This window comes from Arachis hypogaea, chromosome 19 (genome assembly GCF_003086295.3).
Source record: "Arachis hypogaea cultivar Tifrunner chromosome 19, arahy.Tifrunner.gnm2.J5K5, whole genome shotgun sequence".
Lineage (NCBI taxonomy): Eukaryota > Viridiplantae > Streptophyta > Magnoliopsida > Fabales > Fabaceae > Arachis > Arachis hypogaea.
In genome coordinates, this window is record NC_092054.1 from 129,445,325 (window position 1) to 129,462,280 (window position 16,956).

The 16,956-nt window shown below is 40.2% G+C and overlaps 1 non-coding gene across 1 annotated transcript; it reads right to left on the reverse strand.

The window, feature by feature from the left end:
- Window positions 1–15,806: 15,806 nt before the first annotated feature.
- On the reverse strand, window positions 15,807–15,914 carry LOC112781011 (small nucleolar RNA R71). The gene has a single exon (XR_003191812.1). It is a non-coding gene; the product is annotated as a small nucleolar RNA R71 (small nucleolar RNA).
- Window positions 15,915–16,956: the final 1,042 nt, after the last annotated feature.

A 16,956-nucleotide genomic window follows, 5' to 3' on the forward strand; every position in this document is an offset into this window, starting at 1 on the left:
TATCAAAACATGCATATCTCTTATGCATCACACCATCAAAACATCAATATTCATAATCACATATATGACCATAGAATTTATTTCAACCATTCAACAACATCAACCATTCAAATCCTATCTTAGGGCCTCTAGCCTAAGTTTTCACACCACATTACATTTTAGATACAGGAAATCGAGACCATACCTTAGCCACTTTTTGTTTAACCCGGAACACCTCCAAATCACTTTTTCACAAGCTCACCAAGTTTCAACACCTCCAAGAACAGATTTTTAGCACACCAAAGCCCTTTTTCAAGCTTTCCAAAACCTCAATCAAGCTTCAATATTCGCATACACACTACCTAAGCCATAAATATCACATTCAAACACAACAACTCAATACCCAACATCATAAACCAACAATTTCTACTAGGGTTGAGAATCTTACCACACCCAATGGTCAAGGAGACAAGATTACACTTCTCCTTCAAGCTATTTGGGTCCTATAACATCAAAGAGCCCAAAATCTCAACATTTTTTCCATTAATTCGAATTTACGGCTGAGAAAACTGGACCAAAATCGTAGCTTACCTCAAGAACAAAGTAGTGGGTTTTGTAGAGCTTGTCGCGGTGAACGCGTGGCCGCAAACGGTGCGGCAATCGGAGCTTCGGATCAAAAGTTATGGTGGTTTGAAGATCAATTAAGGGTAGAACTTTGGAGAAGTGTTCTTCCCCCTTTCATTCTCATTTCAGCGTGTTTTTGAGGGTTTAGAGGAGAGAGAGTGCTGTTTTTAGGGTTTTAGGTTTAGCTTGGTTGGCAAGGGCCCAATATGGGTCTGGTTGGCCCGGTTTGGCCCGTTCGGTTCAATCTTGGGCCGATTTCTATAAAATTGGTATCAAAATTCTCGTTTTAATCTCCTCTATCATGTTAAGCCATGAAAATCACATTTTTAGATTTTTAGAATAAATTATCATTTATGGGATAATTAGCCGTTAATTAACCGGATTTTACATTCTTCCCACCTAATTGAAAATTTTGCCCACAAAATTCGAATTCAATTACCTGAGAATAAGTGTGGATAGTCAGTTCGCATCTCCGACTCAAGTTCCCAAGTGTGCTCCTCAATACCGGCTCGAATCCATGCCACTTTGACTAAAGAAACTTCTTTTCCATGCAAACGTTTGATACTTGTATCGTCAATTCTGACCGGAGTCACTGGAAGCGTCAAATCATATTTTAACTGAACTGATTCCGGTTCTAACACATGGCTAGCATCAGGAGTATACTTCCGAAACTATGACACGTGAAATACGTCGTGCAGTTCGAAAGGTGGGGTGGTAGGGCCATCAGATATGCTACTGGTCCAACCCTCTCTAGGATCTAAAATGGACCGATGTATCGAGGATTCAACTTCTTCGCTTTAATCGCCCTACCTACTCCTGTGGTTGGAGTAATCTTAAGGAAAACATGGTCTCCTTCCTTAAATTCCAAGGGCTTTCGTCTCTGATTGGCATAACTTTTTAGACGACTCTGCGCAATGAGTATCCTATCTCAGATTTTTTTGACTTGTTTGGTAGTGTTAGCTATCATCTCCGGCCCCAACAAGCTTTTCTCCCCAGCTTCATACCAACATAGCGGAGATTAACATTTCCTCCTATACAAAGCTTCCTACGGAGCCATTCCGATGCTCGCATGGTAGCTATGATTGTATGCAAACTCTACTAACGGCATATACCGATCCCAACTTGCCGGTTGGTCCAAAACACAAGACCTTAACATATCTTCTAGTGTTTGGATCGTCCTCTCGGATTGATCATCTGTCTGAGGATGGTAAGCCATACTCAATCTTAATCGGGTTCCGAAAGCTTTCTGAAATGCACCCCAGAACCTGGAAGTGAAACGAGGATCTCTATCAGAAATTATAGTGGTAGGCACACCATGAAGTCTCACAATCTCTTTTATGTACAATCGTGCTAGTTCCTCAAGGGTGTAATTCATCCGAATAGGTAGAAAGTGAGCCGACTTCGTCAGTCAGTCCACAATCACCCAGACAGCATCAAAACCGGTCCTAGTCCTTGGCAGTCCTGACACAAAGTCCATCGCAATGCTCTCCTATTTCCATTACGGAACTTCTAAAGGTTGCAACGTCTCGGAAGGTCTCTGATGTTCAATCTTCACCTTCGGACAAGTTAAGCACTTTGAGACGTATTCTGCCACATCATTCTTCATACCCGACCACTAAAACATCGCTTTCAAATCATGGTACATCTTAGTACTCCCCGGGTGAATAGAGAATCTGCTTTTGTGTGCTTCCTTTAAGATATCTTGCCGCAAAGTGCCAATGTCCGGCACTATGATCCTATCCTTGAATCTCCATAGCCCATCCTGATCTTCTGACACTCTCCACCGCTTTTCTTGCTCAATAACTGGAAACACCTTCGGTAACACGTCATCGTTTTCATGAGCCTTTAGAAGTTCAAATTTAAAGTCACTTGAGATCTACAATTGACTCAAACATAGAGTTCCAGACACTTCTTGAACAGCAATCTTCAGACTCTCGAATTCCTTGAGTAACTTCTCTTCTTGAAGCATCATCCAAGCAGCGTACAACAACTTCTAACTTAACGCATCCGCCACTACATTGGCTTTTCCCGGATGGTAATTTAACTCAAAGTTGTAGTCCTTCAGTAACTCCATCCAACTCTTCCGCCACATGTTAAGCTCTTTCTGATCAAAGAGATATTTCAAGCTCTTGTGATCAGAGAAAACTCAGAACTTAACCCCATAGAGGTAATGTCTCCACACCTTTAACGCAAACACAACCGCAGCAAGTTCTAAATCGTGCATAGGGTAGTTAACTTCATAAGGTCTCAACTGTCGTGAGGCATACGCCACCACATTACGATGCTGCATCATCACGCACCCTAGACCCTTTAGTGAGGCATCACAGTACACCTCAAATAGTTTGTTCGGCTCAGGTAACACCAACACAGGTGCGGTGGTCAACTTTTGCTTCAACGTTTGAAAGCTTTCCTCACACTTAGGAGTCCAAACAAACAGCGCATCCTTGCGGGTTAACTTTGTCAATGGCAAAGCTATTTGCGAAAAGCCCTTGATGAATCTTCAGTAGTAACCAGCTAAGCCCAGAAAACACCTTATCTCAGTTACTGAGGTTGGTTGCCTCCACTCCATCACTGCTTCCACCTTAGAAGGATCTACAGCTATCCCCTGTTTACTCACCACGTGCCCCAGAAACTTCACCTCACTCTTCCAGAATTCACATTTAGACAGTTTTGCATAGAGCTTCTTTTCCTTCAGTATCTGCAACACGGTCCTCAAGTGCTATGCATGCTCCTCTTCAGTCTTGGAATAAATCAGTATGTCATCAATGAAGACAACAACAAATTTATCCAGAAATGGACGGAAGACTCTGTTCATATAGTCCATAAACACTGCTGGAGCGTTTGTCAACCCAAAAGACATTACAGTGTACTCGTAATGACCATAACGAGTCCTAAAAGTGGTCTTAGGGATGTCCTCACCTCTCACCCTTATTTGGTGATAATCGGATCACAAATCGATCTTGGAGAAAACCCCATCTCCCTACAACTGATCCATGAGATCGTCAATCCTTGGTAGTAGGTACTTATTCTTTATTATGACCTTGTTCAGCTGCCTGTAATCCACACAGAGTTGCATACTCCCATCTTTCTTCTTTACCAGTAACACTGGCACATCCCACGGAAAAACACTTGGTCAGATAAAGTTTTTACCCAACAGATCCTCTAGCTGAGACTTTAGCTCGGCCATTTCTAGTGGTGACATCCTATAAGGAGCACTCGAGATTGGTCCAGCCCCAAGCACCAACTCAATAGCAAACTCAACCTCGGTTAGGTGGAAATTCATCAATATCGTCGGGAAACACCTCTGAAAACTCACACACAACTGGAATTTGCTCCAATCTTTGATCATCACCCAAAACGCCCACGATTAACAACAGAATACCCTGACATTCGGTCCCAGAATAATTTACCATCATAGAGTTCAAGTAATAACTATTCAACACAACCGGCCCTTCTGTATCTTCTGGTATAAAGTATACCGACTTTGCAGAACAGTCGAGCAAAATATGATTCTTAGATAACCAGTCCAAACCCAAGATAAGATCAAGACCGGTCATCGGCAAGCAGATTAAATCATGAACAAAATCATGAATTGGTTTGGTTAAAGCAGAGGAAAGCAGAGTTCAAAATGCCAAAACTAAAACATGAATGAAAACATTTTACAGAAATTTGGGCAGCATTCCGGCTAAAATTGGATTGTCCCGAAAAATAAACAGCAATCAAATAGTTCATATGAATCAAAATTAAAGCTGCAATTACATATAATGAATATAAACATGAAAATTCAGTGTACAGAGTAGCAAGAAACAAGGAAGTACAACATATGAACATTACAATAATCACAGCAACAGCAGAATAAAACAAGAAACACGAACAGTGTAATTAAACAGACCTAAATCCACTAACCACATCCTAGGCTACCTAACAACCTAAAATCCACTACAACACGCATATCTAACTAGCCTAAAGATGAACATAAACATAAAAATATGAATTAAATACGAAGGATAGAAGGGTGGCGTTCGTCAGAACCTGGTAGGCGTAAGAGAGAGAGTGGGGCAGAGAGGTGGCTGGGGATGACGGCGGTGGCATCCGGCGTGGCAGAAGAGGGTGGCGCGGCGGCGGTGGGTGTTGTTCGGAGGAAGGGAGGGAAAGGGGTGGTGTAATGGGGTAGGGGGTAATAGGGAAAGGGAGGGGGGTTTATGGGTGGCGCTGGGCGGTACGGCGGCGCGGTGGTGGGTGGTGGTCGCGGAGGGCAGTGGCGGTTAGGGGGGGAAGAAGAAGAAAGAAGAAGAAAAAAGGGGGAAGGAGGAAGGGGGGTGGGTGGCAGTGATGGTGGCTGGGTGGTGGTTGGGGGCTGGAGAAGAAGAGAGGAAGTGGAGGGGTTTGGGGAGGGGAGAGGCGCGACTGATAGGGTTCGCGTGACTGGGGGGTTATAAATTTGAATCCACGCGATCGCGTGGGGCACGCGGTCGCGTGGTTGGGCTGAAATAGTGGTTGACGCGATCGCATGGGTGATGCGATCGCGTGGAGGGCAAAAAGAGTAAATGACGCGATCGCCTGGGGCATGTGATCACGTCGCTGGAATTTGTGCTAAACGCACGAATCCAATGTCGTTTCAGCGCAACTCTCTGTCTCCTTTTGGGGTGTTGTGCAATCCTATGCGACGCGATCGCGTCGCTCACGCGGTTGCGTGGGATTGGTATTGTGCAAGTGACGCGATCACATGAGTGACGCGATCGCGTGGGTCAATTGTGCGAAACGCACAACGGCCGCACGATTCCAGCCTAACTTTCTGGACTTTGGATCTTTACGCCGATCTCCAGGGCACGCGGTCGCATGAATGACGCGGTCGCGTGAATAATGCGGTCGCGTGGGAAGTGTTTTCCGCAATTTGACATGATCGCATTGGTGATGCGGTCACGTCGCGCACCTTTTTTTTATGCAGTATGCAGAATGCAAATATGAATGCGGTGCAAAACTCCAGGTTCAATATAATAAAATAAAACTTGAAAACAAATAAAACTAAATAAAAATTGAAAAAGGGACGATCATACCATGGTAGGTTGTCTCCCACCTAGCACTTTTAGTTAAAGTCCTTAAGTTGGACATTAGATGAGCTTCCTGTTATGGCGGCTTATGCTTAAATTCATCCAAAAATCTCCACCAATACTTGGAATGCCAATAGCCTTCGGGGTCCCAAACTAAGCATGTAAAGCTTCTGAGCAGCTTCAAATAGATTCTCAGGCTCCCGGGGTGACGAATGTCAGCATAGATTCCAGGATCCCAAACTTTGCTTTTAAATCCGCCTTCGTCTTGATCTATACTTTTCCATCCGGGCAGTTTAGAGATTAGATTCTCACCAGGATAACCAAACATTTTCCGAGATCCATCCGATTGATCATGATGCCAATCCGTGTACTTTAAGTTGAAGCGTGGAACCTTATTGAACCTTGTGCACCAGCTCTGAGTACGAGCCATTTCCCGCTTACTCTTAAAGCCACAGAGAGCTCTAAGCTGGCCATCTGTTTCAAGCAAACCATATTCAAGTGGAAAAACACAGTTAAAGGTTAAGAATTATACCCACTTAAAGCTTGTATTGGATGGTAATGGCCTTGGGATAGGTGGTTCCAGTGGTTATGTGAGTTCTACTCCCTTGTGCTCTTCTGTGAAATTCTCCACTTCCTTGCAAGATTCTTCAAATGTATCCATGTCCTGATCAGAGCCATCTATGTCTTTCTCATCACTTAAGTCATAGACTGGAGGTTGAGAGAAATCTACCTCCGTATCATCTTCGTATTCACTTGGGGAAGATTCTTCGATCTCAGAGAATTCACTTGCGGATAAAAGCTCATTACTAGGAGAACTTGACTTGTGACTATCATCATCAAGAAAATCTGCTTCTTGGGTTATTCTGTCTAGTTCTTCATGAAAGACTTGCTCTGGGGATTACGCACAATCCTCCTTAGCATCAATTGTAACATCCTGGACAGAATGCTCCACAACTTTGGATTCCCATGGAGGTTCAGCGTCTCCTAAGTCTTCAACCAACTCTTCTTCTTCAATAATGATAGCTTCCTTTACTTGTTCCAGTACGAAGCCATGCTCTGTCTTGTCTACTGGAGTTTCTAGTATCTCCTTCATACTACGCTCTTCGTTAGATTGTCCACATGGGGCTATGGGAGGTTCTTGAATGTTCGAACGTCTAGAAGATAATTGACTTACTGCTTGCTCCAGTTGATGAAGGGTTGTTTGAAGTCGATTTACTGTTTCCTTGAGGCGAACCTCTGATTCTCGGGGTGATAGATTTGGATATGGTACAGGGGGAAGTGGTGGTGTTTGGGAGTGATTGGATTGGAACTGGGATAAATGAGGATCATATGGTGGTGAATGATAAAAAGGAGCTTGTGAGTATGGTGGTTCGGAGTTATGATGAGAGGATGGTCTATAAGTACAGGGTGGGGCTTGTTGGTAATTACAAGGTTGTCCACCATGTCTATTTGCTTGGTATGCATTGTAGAATGGTCTTTGTCCATGATATCTTGGAGGGTGTTGTTGCCTAAAGGGTTGATCAGATCCTCTTGGCTCCATCCATCTTTGATTGCTCTGACCTTGATGCATGTTCCTGTTATAACTTTCATACCTTTCAATAACATTAGAACCAAACTCAAAGCGATAGGGGTGAGAATTCATAGTTGCTAAAAAAAATAAAGAGGGGAAAAATAAAGACAAATAAACAAGTAAAAGAAAAATATTTACAATAACCAATAATAAGGCACACGATTGTAGTTCCCCGGCAACGGCGCCATTTTGAAAGAGCAGGAAGGATTGATGGTTTAGAGGTTATAGTAAACTCTCGTTGCAAGTATAGTTACTAAACCAAGCAATCAACCTTTCTTACAACCGTTTTGGTTGTCACAAGTAACAAACCCCTAAATAAATTGATAACCGAAGTATTCAAACCTCGGGTCGTCTTCTCAAGGAACTGCAGGGAAGTATGTTCTTATTATTGGTTATGGAGATTGTAAATTGGCGTTTTGAGAATGAGGAGGGAATGATTTAATTAGCAAATAAAGTAAATGAAGAACAAGTAATTTAAATGGCAAGTAAAATAAATAAATGACTGTAAATAAACTTTTGGCAAGGTATGAGAAATTAGAGGTCCTATCCTAGCTATCCTTATCAATGATGATGAGAATCGAATCTTAATTCCACTTTGTTAACCTTTACCAAGATAAAGGAAGGTCAAGGGATTAATTGGTTTGATCTTCGAATCCTATTTATTTCCTAAGAAAAGATTGGGATTATTGAAGTTCAGTTTAGTTAACAAGATAACAATTATCATTCATGTTTGAGTTTGATAACTCTTGAGTTACTGATTTCTTAACTAAGACCAGAAGAAAAAGAAATCTACTGGAATAAAAATGTCTTCAGATGGGAATAACAATAATGTAAATAAGAGAAAGCAATATTAAACTGAAATACCTCAAATAACATTAATTCAAAAGAGTAATCTGTAACATGAATGTAGCGTAAACCAAATAGGCAACATAACTAATATAAGCATTAAAGTATCTGAAAGTAAGAGATAAATATAAAGTAAAAGAACATTGAACCTGGGATCGAGAGTCACTCCTAAAACTAAGAGAAATCCTAAATCCTAATCCTAAGAGAGATGAGAGAATCTCCCTCTCGAAACTAAATCTAAATCATGAAAACTAACTAAAGTCGTGTCTCCCCTTGAATGAATGCATTCCCCCACTTCATAACCTCTGGTCTATGCCTTCTGGACTCAGATTTGGGCCAAAAAGCGCTTCAGAATTTGTTGGGAGCGTTTTCTGCAATTTCTGGTGCGCGACCTCTGTCACGCGGTCGCGTCATTCGGAGTTTTCCTTGTCACGCGGTCGCGTCAGTCATGCGACCGCGTCATATGTGTTCTGCTTAAGACGCACGGTCGCGTCAGTCATGCGGCCGCGTCGCTGCTTCTTCGCGCTTGGCATGCGTCCGCGTCGCCCATGCGATCGCGTGGATGCCAGTTTCTTCACGAACTCCGTTTTATGCTTTCCTTCCATTTTTGTATGTTTCCTTTCCATCCTTTAAGTCATTCCTGCCTTAGAAGATATGAAACTACTCAACACACTAATCACGACATCGAATGGAAATAAAGATAATTAAAATAATTAATTTTAAAGCATAGGAAACATGTTTTTCACATACATCACATAATAAGGAAGGGAAAGTAAAACCATGCAATTAATATGAATAAGTGGGTGAAGGATTGAATAAATCACTCAAACTAAGCACAAAATATATCATAAAATATGGGTTTATCACTGGACCCTAAATGAAACTTGCGGGCATCCTAGCCTAATTATCATGGCTTCATGGGTGGCATTATACACCTTTAGGTCATAACCTAAGACTACAATCTTCAATCCTAGGTCACTAGCTTTTTCGAATGCAATGACTGAATGTGTTCCTCCCGAATCAAATAAAGCATTTAAAACTTGACCAGCCATTTCATAGTTACCTCGGATAAGTGTCTCAGATCCTTCAGCACCAACAGTTGAGGTGGTGAACACCCGGCCAGGCTGCTGTGCTCTCCCTGCACCTTGCTTCTGCTTTTTCGGAAAAATTACGAATTTATGCCCCGCCTTACCACAAGAATAGCACAAGCCCCATCCGGCCTTGCATGGGGCTCCCGGATGGTGACTCCTGCACCTAGCACAAGCTTGTTCATTCTGAGGTTGGTTCCCAAACCTTTTCCCTTGGGAGTTGTTGTTGTTGGGCCTCCTGAAAGAGCCTCTCCGCTTGAAAGGCGGACCTCTAGGAGCAAAGCTCTTTCCACGATTTCGTGGGAATGGTCCCCTATGGCTTCCTCTCTCTGCAGCTGCCTTTTTCACACATTCTTCTGCAACCCTGCTCTTATTCACCAACTCTGAGAAAGTTCTGATCTCCATTGGTCCCACTGAGCTAAAGATATCACTTCGGAGTCCTCCTTCATACTTAATGCACTTCCATTCCTCAAAGTCTCCCAGAGCTCCTTGACACATACGGAAAAACCTGAGTAGCTCCTCAAACTTGTCAGTATACTTGGATACGGACATAGCACCCTGCTTCAGCTGCAGTAACTCCAGTTCCTTGGCCGTCCTAGCAGAATTCAGAAAGTACTTCTTATAGAACTCCTCCTGGAAGGCATCCTAGGTGATAGGGTCATCACCCTGCTGTAGGAGACGTCAGACTCCTTGCCACCACTGCGATGCTTTCTCAGTGAGCAGATAGGTAGCAAACTCAACACACTGCCCTTCAGGTACCATCTGCGCTTGCAATGCTCGCTCCATAGCCTGAAACAAGGTATCGGCTTCAGTCAAATTAGTGGTTCCCTTGAACTTAGGTGGATTAACCTTCAAGAAGGTTGCCAGTGTCATCCGGCCCTGACCTCCAATTCCGTCATTACCATGGTTGTTCATCTGTTGTCCAAGGGCCGCAGCAGTGGCCTGCATAGCAGCAACCATATTCTCCAACGCCACCATAAAATCTACCGGGTTATTTGGGTTGGCTTCCGTTCCCTGAGTACTAGTACGACCTCTCCCACGACCTCGACCGCGTCCACGAGGTGCCATCTGGTTCCTATACACACTAAACAATCGATATCAAGTTGATTAGTCTCAATATCGGAAGTCTAGTGCTTCGAAGTCCCAAATGTATGCTCATGAATGTTTATGCCAGGTATATCAGTTAGATATTCTAATAGCACATAAACACACTTACAGAGAATGCACAGAAGCATAGTCAGTCCGTCCCTCAGGCTCAACAGGAACGAACTGCTTTGATACCAAAATGTAACACCCTACCACACAGAGCCTTATGCTTAAGTCATAAGACAGAGGTGGCGAGGTATTACGACCTCTAAAAATAAAAATTAGTACATATAGTATTGTGAAAGATATTTATAACTAGGAGCCTTTAAAGAGAAGGGGTAAAATAAAACCGTTAAATTGAAAAGCACAACACTTCGATCGATAACGTAACAAAACAGATAAAGGATAGACTAACGTTAAACCATAAACAAAAGAGTGCCAAAGATATGAATATCAAGACTCAAGGTCCGATTTGTGAAGATAACCGGTCCGAGCATACAAGTATACTTATATAAACATAAACTTAGAGTAAGAAACCCAAGGAAAACCCCAAGGACAAACTAACAAAACCTGTTCTCCAAAACCACCTCTAAGAGGAGTCAAAATAGTATATATATGCATTATTTAGTGGAGATAGTAACTATCTACATAAAACCACAAATAAAGTCCCAAGAAGCAAAGATCTTCGCTTATCCAGAAGTCTCCAACATGCCTCAGCGAGAAACCTCACGTCCTGCATTTGAAAACCGCAAAATGCGCAGGGGTGAGAACCGGAGGTTCTCAGTATGGTAACAGTACCCACATATCTAACATGTAATGTCCTGGGAAAGCCGAAGGCAATCCTAGAACTTCCACCAGATAATTCAAAGCTTATAAACAGACTAAACCATAAATGGCAATTGACTAAAGATCTTCAGTCTAACTAATACTTTCCTTTCCAATTCCTGTAGACCTCCTAACCACCAGCAGTAATATAATATGGCAAACAAAATTATATCAGACATGAAGATATACAGATAGGAAGAAGATATGACATTTAGATAATTAGCAGGTAATATGCAGTCAATTAGGCAATTCCAAACAATTCACATAGTATGCATACGATGAATGCCTGTCCTAATGGCTGATAAGTCTCATCTGTCGGTTATAAAGCCAACCTGACAAGTCCTGGTAGCTAACCATTGGACTGTCCCTCTGTCGTGCATCCCCAACTCGAGTTATACTCAATCGTAAATCATAATTCATATCCAACACCCGCACTGGTGTATATTCACGGGGGCGAGCTCAACCTGAACTTTCACAGTGTCCGGCCACACTTACGACATAGGGTCAGCAGAGTATCGAGTCTCCACCTGGAGCACATGGTGGCTAGCCATTGCTTTCTCCTAGGGAAACTCGTATCTCAGATAGTGGAAGTGCAACATTCACATTTCATTCAATAAGCATATATGCAATCATTCTCAGCCATAACTCAATAATGGCTCAGCCATAATACGGCAATAACTCAGCCATCCGGCTTATAATTTGATGAGTTGATAATTTATACGCTTTTTGGCATTGTTTTTATATAGTTTTTAGTATGATTTAGTTAGTTTTTAGTATATTTTTATTAGTTTTCAAATAAAAATCATATTTCTGGACTTTACTATGAGTTTGTGTGTTTTTCTGTGATTTCATGTAATTTCTGGCTAAAATTGAGGGACTTGAGCAAAAATCAGATTCAGAGGCTGAAGAAGGACTGCAGATGCTGTTGGATTCTGACCTCCCTACACTCAAAGTAGATTTTCTGGAGCTACAGGAGTTTAAATGGCGCGATCTCAATTGCGTTGAAAAGTAGACATCCAGGGTTTTCCAGCAATATATAATAGTCCATACTTTGCCTGAGTTTAAATGACGAAAACTGGCGTTCAACGCCAGCTCTCTGCCCTATTCTAGCGTTAAACGCCAGAAACAGGTTCCAAAGTAGAGTTAAACGCCAGAAACAAGTTACAAACTGGCGTTTAACTCCAAGGAAGACCTCTACACATGAAAGCTTCAATGCTCAGCCCAAGCACACACCAAGTGGGCCCGGAAGTGGATTTCTGCATCATTTACTTATTTCTATAACCCTAGTAACTAGTTTAGTATAAATAGAAATTTTTACTATTGTGTTAGGGATCTTTTGGGATCATTTTCGAGATCATCTTTTGATCATTTTAGATCTCTAGACCTCCATGGGAGGCTGGCCACTCGGCCATGTCTACCTTATTTTCACATATATATTTTCAACGGTAGAGTTTCTGCACACCATAGATTAAGGTGTGGAGCTCTGCTGTTCCTCATGAATTAATGCAAAGTACTATTGTTTTTATATTCAATTCAATCCTATTTCTTCTTTAAGATATTCATTCGCACACAAGAACATGATGAATGTGATGATTATGTGACGCTCATCATCTTTCTCACTTATGAACGCGTGCCTGACAAACACTTCCGTTCTACATGCAAACAAGCTTGAATGCATATCTCTTAGCCTCCTTATCTATGATCAGAGTCTTCGTGGTATAGGCTAGAATTATTGGCGGCCATTCTTGAGATCCGGAAAGTCTAAACCTTGTCTGTGGTATTCCAAGTAGGATCTGGGAAGGGATGGCTGTGACGAGCTTCAAACTCGCGAGTGCTGGGCGTAGTGACAGACGCAAAAGGATTACTGAATCCTATTCCAGTATGATCGAGAACCAACAGATGATTAGTCGTGCGGTGACAGCGCATTTGGTCCATTTTCACTGAGAGGACAAGATGTAGCCATTGACAACGGTGATGCCCAACATACAGCTTGCCATGGAAAGGATTATGAAGGATTGGATGAAAGCAGTAGGAAAGCGGAGATTCAGAAAGAACTAAGCATCTCTATACGCTTATCTGAAATTCTCACCAATGAATTACATAAGTATCTCTATCTTTATTTTACGTTTTATTTATCTTTTAATTATTAAAACTCTATAACCATTTGAATCCGCCTGACTGAGATTTACAAGGTGACCATAGCTTGCTTCAAGCCGACAATCTCCGTGGGATAGACCCTTAGTCACGTATGGTTTATTACTTGGACGACCCAGTGCACTTGCTGGTTAGTTGTACGAAGTTGTGGCAAAGAATTAAGATTATGAACGTGCGTATTAAGTTTTTAGCGCCGTTACCAATGAATGAACGATCAGGATTTCGTGCACCAAGTTTTTGGCACCGTTGCCGAGGATTGTTCGAGTTTGGACAACTGACGGTTCATCTTGTTGCTAAGATTAGGTAATTTTATTTTAATTTTATATATTTGCTTTTATTCTTTTTATTTTTGAAAAAAAAATTTCAAAAAAAAATATTTTTAAAATTATTCTATGCTCTTCAGAATTTTTAAGAATGAATTCTAGAGTTTCATCATGATCTGTTGAAGCCTGGCTGGCTGTAAAGCCATGTCTAAATTCTTTTGGACTGAGGCTTCCTCTTCACATGCTTGAATTATGTATGCTGAAGCTTGGCTGGCCATTGGCCATGTCTAGTGTTTTGGACCAGAGCTTTCACTGAAAGCTTGGCTGGCTAGTAAGTCATGTCTAATTCCTGGACCGGAGATTTAGACTAACATTGCATGATTCCTGGAATTCTCATTAGAAATTTTGAAATCCTTATTTTCTTTTTCAAAATAATTTTCAAAAAATACCAAACAAATTTTATAAAATCATAAAAACCAAAAATTTGATGTTTCTTGCTTGAGTCTAGTGTCAATTTTTAAGTTTGGTGTCAATTGCATCTTTTTAATTTTTAACTAAAATTTTTGAAAATTCATCATATGTTCTTCATGATCTTCAAGTTGTTCTTGATGATCTTCTTTGTTTGATCTTTTCATTTTCTTGTTGTGCATCTTTTCTTGTTTCTCATATGCATTTTCAATTTGTTAGTGTCTCAACATTAAAAATTTTTAAGTTTGGTGTCTTGCATGTTTTTCTTTTCTTAAAAATTTTCAAAAATATGTTCTTGATGTTCATCTTGACATTCAAAGTGTCCTTGGTGTTCATCTTGACATTTAAAGTGTTCTTGCATATTTTTCTTGTTTTGATTCATAATTTTTATGTCTTGTGTCTTTTTTTTGTGTTTTTCTCTCTCCTCATTAAAAATTCAAAAAAAAAAATAAAAAAGATATCTTTCCCTTATTCTCTCATGAATTTTCGAAAATTTGAGTTGACTTTTTCAAAACTTTTTAAAATTTAGTTGTTTCTTATGAGTCAAGTCAAATTTTCAATTTAAAAATTCTATCTTTTTCAAATCTTTTTCAAAAATCAAATCTTTTTCATTTTTTCTTTCATAATTTCGAAATTTTCAAAATTTATTTTCAAAATCTTTTTCTTATTTCTATTTCATATTTTCGAAATTAATGCTAACAATTAATGTGATTGATTCAAAAATTTTAAGTTTGTTACTTGCCTAGTAAGAAAGGTTCAATCTTTAAATTTTAAAATCATATCTTTTTGTTTCTTGTTAGTCAAGTAATCAACTTTAATTTTCAAAATCAAATCTTTTTAAATTTTTTTCAAATCCTTTTCAAAATAAATTTCAATCACATCTTTTTCAAAATCAATTTCAAAATCTTTTCTAACCTCTTATCCTTTCAAAATTGATTTTCAAATCTTTTTCAACTAACCACTTAACTTTTTGTTTGATTTTAAAAGTTTACTATTTCAATCATATCTTTTTCAAAACCACCTAACTAATTTTCTCTCTCTAATTTTTGAAAATCACTAACCTCTTTTTTAAAATTTGTTTTAATTAACTAATTGTCTTAAATTTTAATTTAATTTTATTTCCCTTTTTAGTTTTCGAATTTTTAATTAATATTTAAAATAAAAACAAAAATATTTTTATTTTATTTTAATTAATTTTCGAATTTTTCTCTTCTCCTTCTTCTATTCTTCTGTTCTTCTACTCACATAAAGGAATATCTATACTGTGATATAGAGGATTTCATATTTTCTTTTCTGTTCTCTTCTTTTTCATATGAGCAGGAACAAGAATAAGAACATTCTTGTTGAAGCTGATCCTGAACCTGAAAGGACTCTGAAGAGGAAGCTAAGGGAAGCTAAAGTACAACTCTCTAGAGAAAATCTGACAGAAATTTTCGAAAAAGAAGTAGACATGGCCAAAAATAATAATAATGGTGGAGATGCAAGGAAGATGCTTGGTGACTTTACTACACCAAATTCTAACTTACATGGAAGAAGCATCTCAATTCCTGCCATTGGAGCAAACAATTTTGAGCTAAAGCCTCAATTAGTTTCTCTGATGCAACAAAGTTGCAAGTTTCATGGACTTCCATCAGAAGATCCTTTTCAGTTTTTAACTGAATTCTTACAAATCTGTGATACTGTTAAGACCAATGGGGTTGATCCTGAGGTCTATAGGCTTATGCTTTTCCCGTTTGCTGTAAGAGACAGAGCTAGAATATGGTTGGACTCTCAACCTAAAGATAGCCTAAACTCTTGGGATAAGGTGGTCACGGATTTCTTAGCCAAGTTCTTTCCTCCTCAAAATCCTAGCAAGCTTAGAGTGGATGTTCAAACCTTCAAACAGAAAGAAGGCGAATCCCTCTATGAAGCTTGGGAGAGATACAAGCAACTGACCAAAAAGTGTCCTTCTGACATGCTTTCAAAATGGACCATCCTGGATATATTCTATGATAGTTTGTCTGAATTATCTAAGATGTCATTGGACCATTCTGCAGGTGGATCCATTCACCTAAAGAAAACGCCTACAGAAGCTCAGGAACTCATTGACATGGTTGTAAATAACCAGTTCATGTACACTTCTGAAAGGAATCCTGTGAGTAATGGGACGCCTCAGAGGAAGGAAGTTCTTGAAATTGATACTCTGAATGCCAAATTGGCTCAGAATAAAATATTGACTCAGCAAGTCAATATGATTTCTCAGAGTCTGAATGGATTGTAAGCTGCATCCAACAGTACTAAAGAGGCATCTTCTGAAGAAGAAGCTTATGATCCTGAGAACCCTACAATCGCATAGGTGAATTACATGGGAGAATTCTATGGAAACACCTATAATCCCTCATGGAAAAATCATCCAAATTTCTCATGGAAGGATCAACAAAAGCCTCAACAAGGCTTTAATAATGGTGGAAGAAACAGGTTTAGCAATAGCAAGCCTTTTTCATCATCCTCTCAGCAACAAACAGAATTCTGAGCAGAATCCATCTAGCTTAGCAAATATAGTCTCTGATCTATCTAAGGCCACTCTAAGTTTCATGAATGAAACAAGGTCCTCCATTAGAAATTTGGAGGCACAAGTGGGCTAGCTGAGTAAAAGAGTCACTGAAACTCCTCCTAGTACTCTCCCAAGCAATACAGAAGAGAATCCAAAAAGAGAGTGCAAGGCCATAACCTTACTTGGTGTGGCCGAACCCAGAGAGGAGGAGGAGGACGTGAATCCTAGTGAGGAAGACCTCTTGGGACGTTCACTGACCAATAAGGAGTTTTCCTTTGAGGAACCAAAGGAATCTAAGGCTCATACAGAGACCCTAGAGATTCCATTGAACCTCCTTTTGCCATTCATGAGCTCGGATGAATATTCTTCCTCTGAAAAGGATGAAGACATCATTGAAGAGCAGGTTGCTAAATATCTAGGAGCCATTATGAAGTTGAATGCCAGTTTATTTGGTAATAAGACTTGGGAG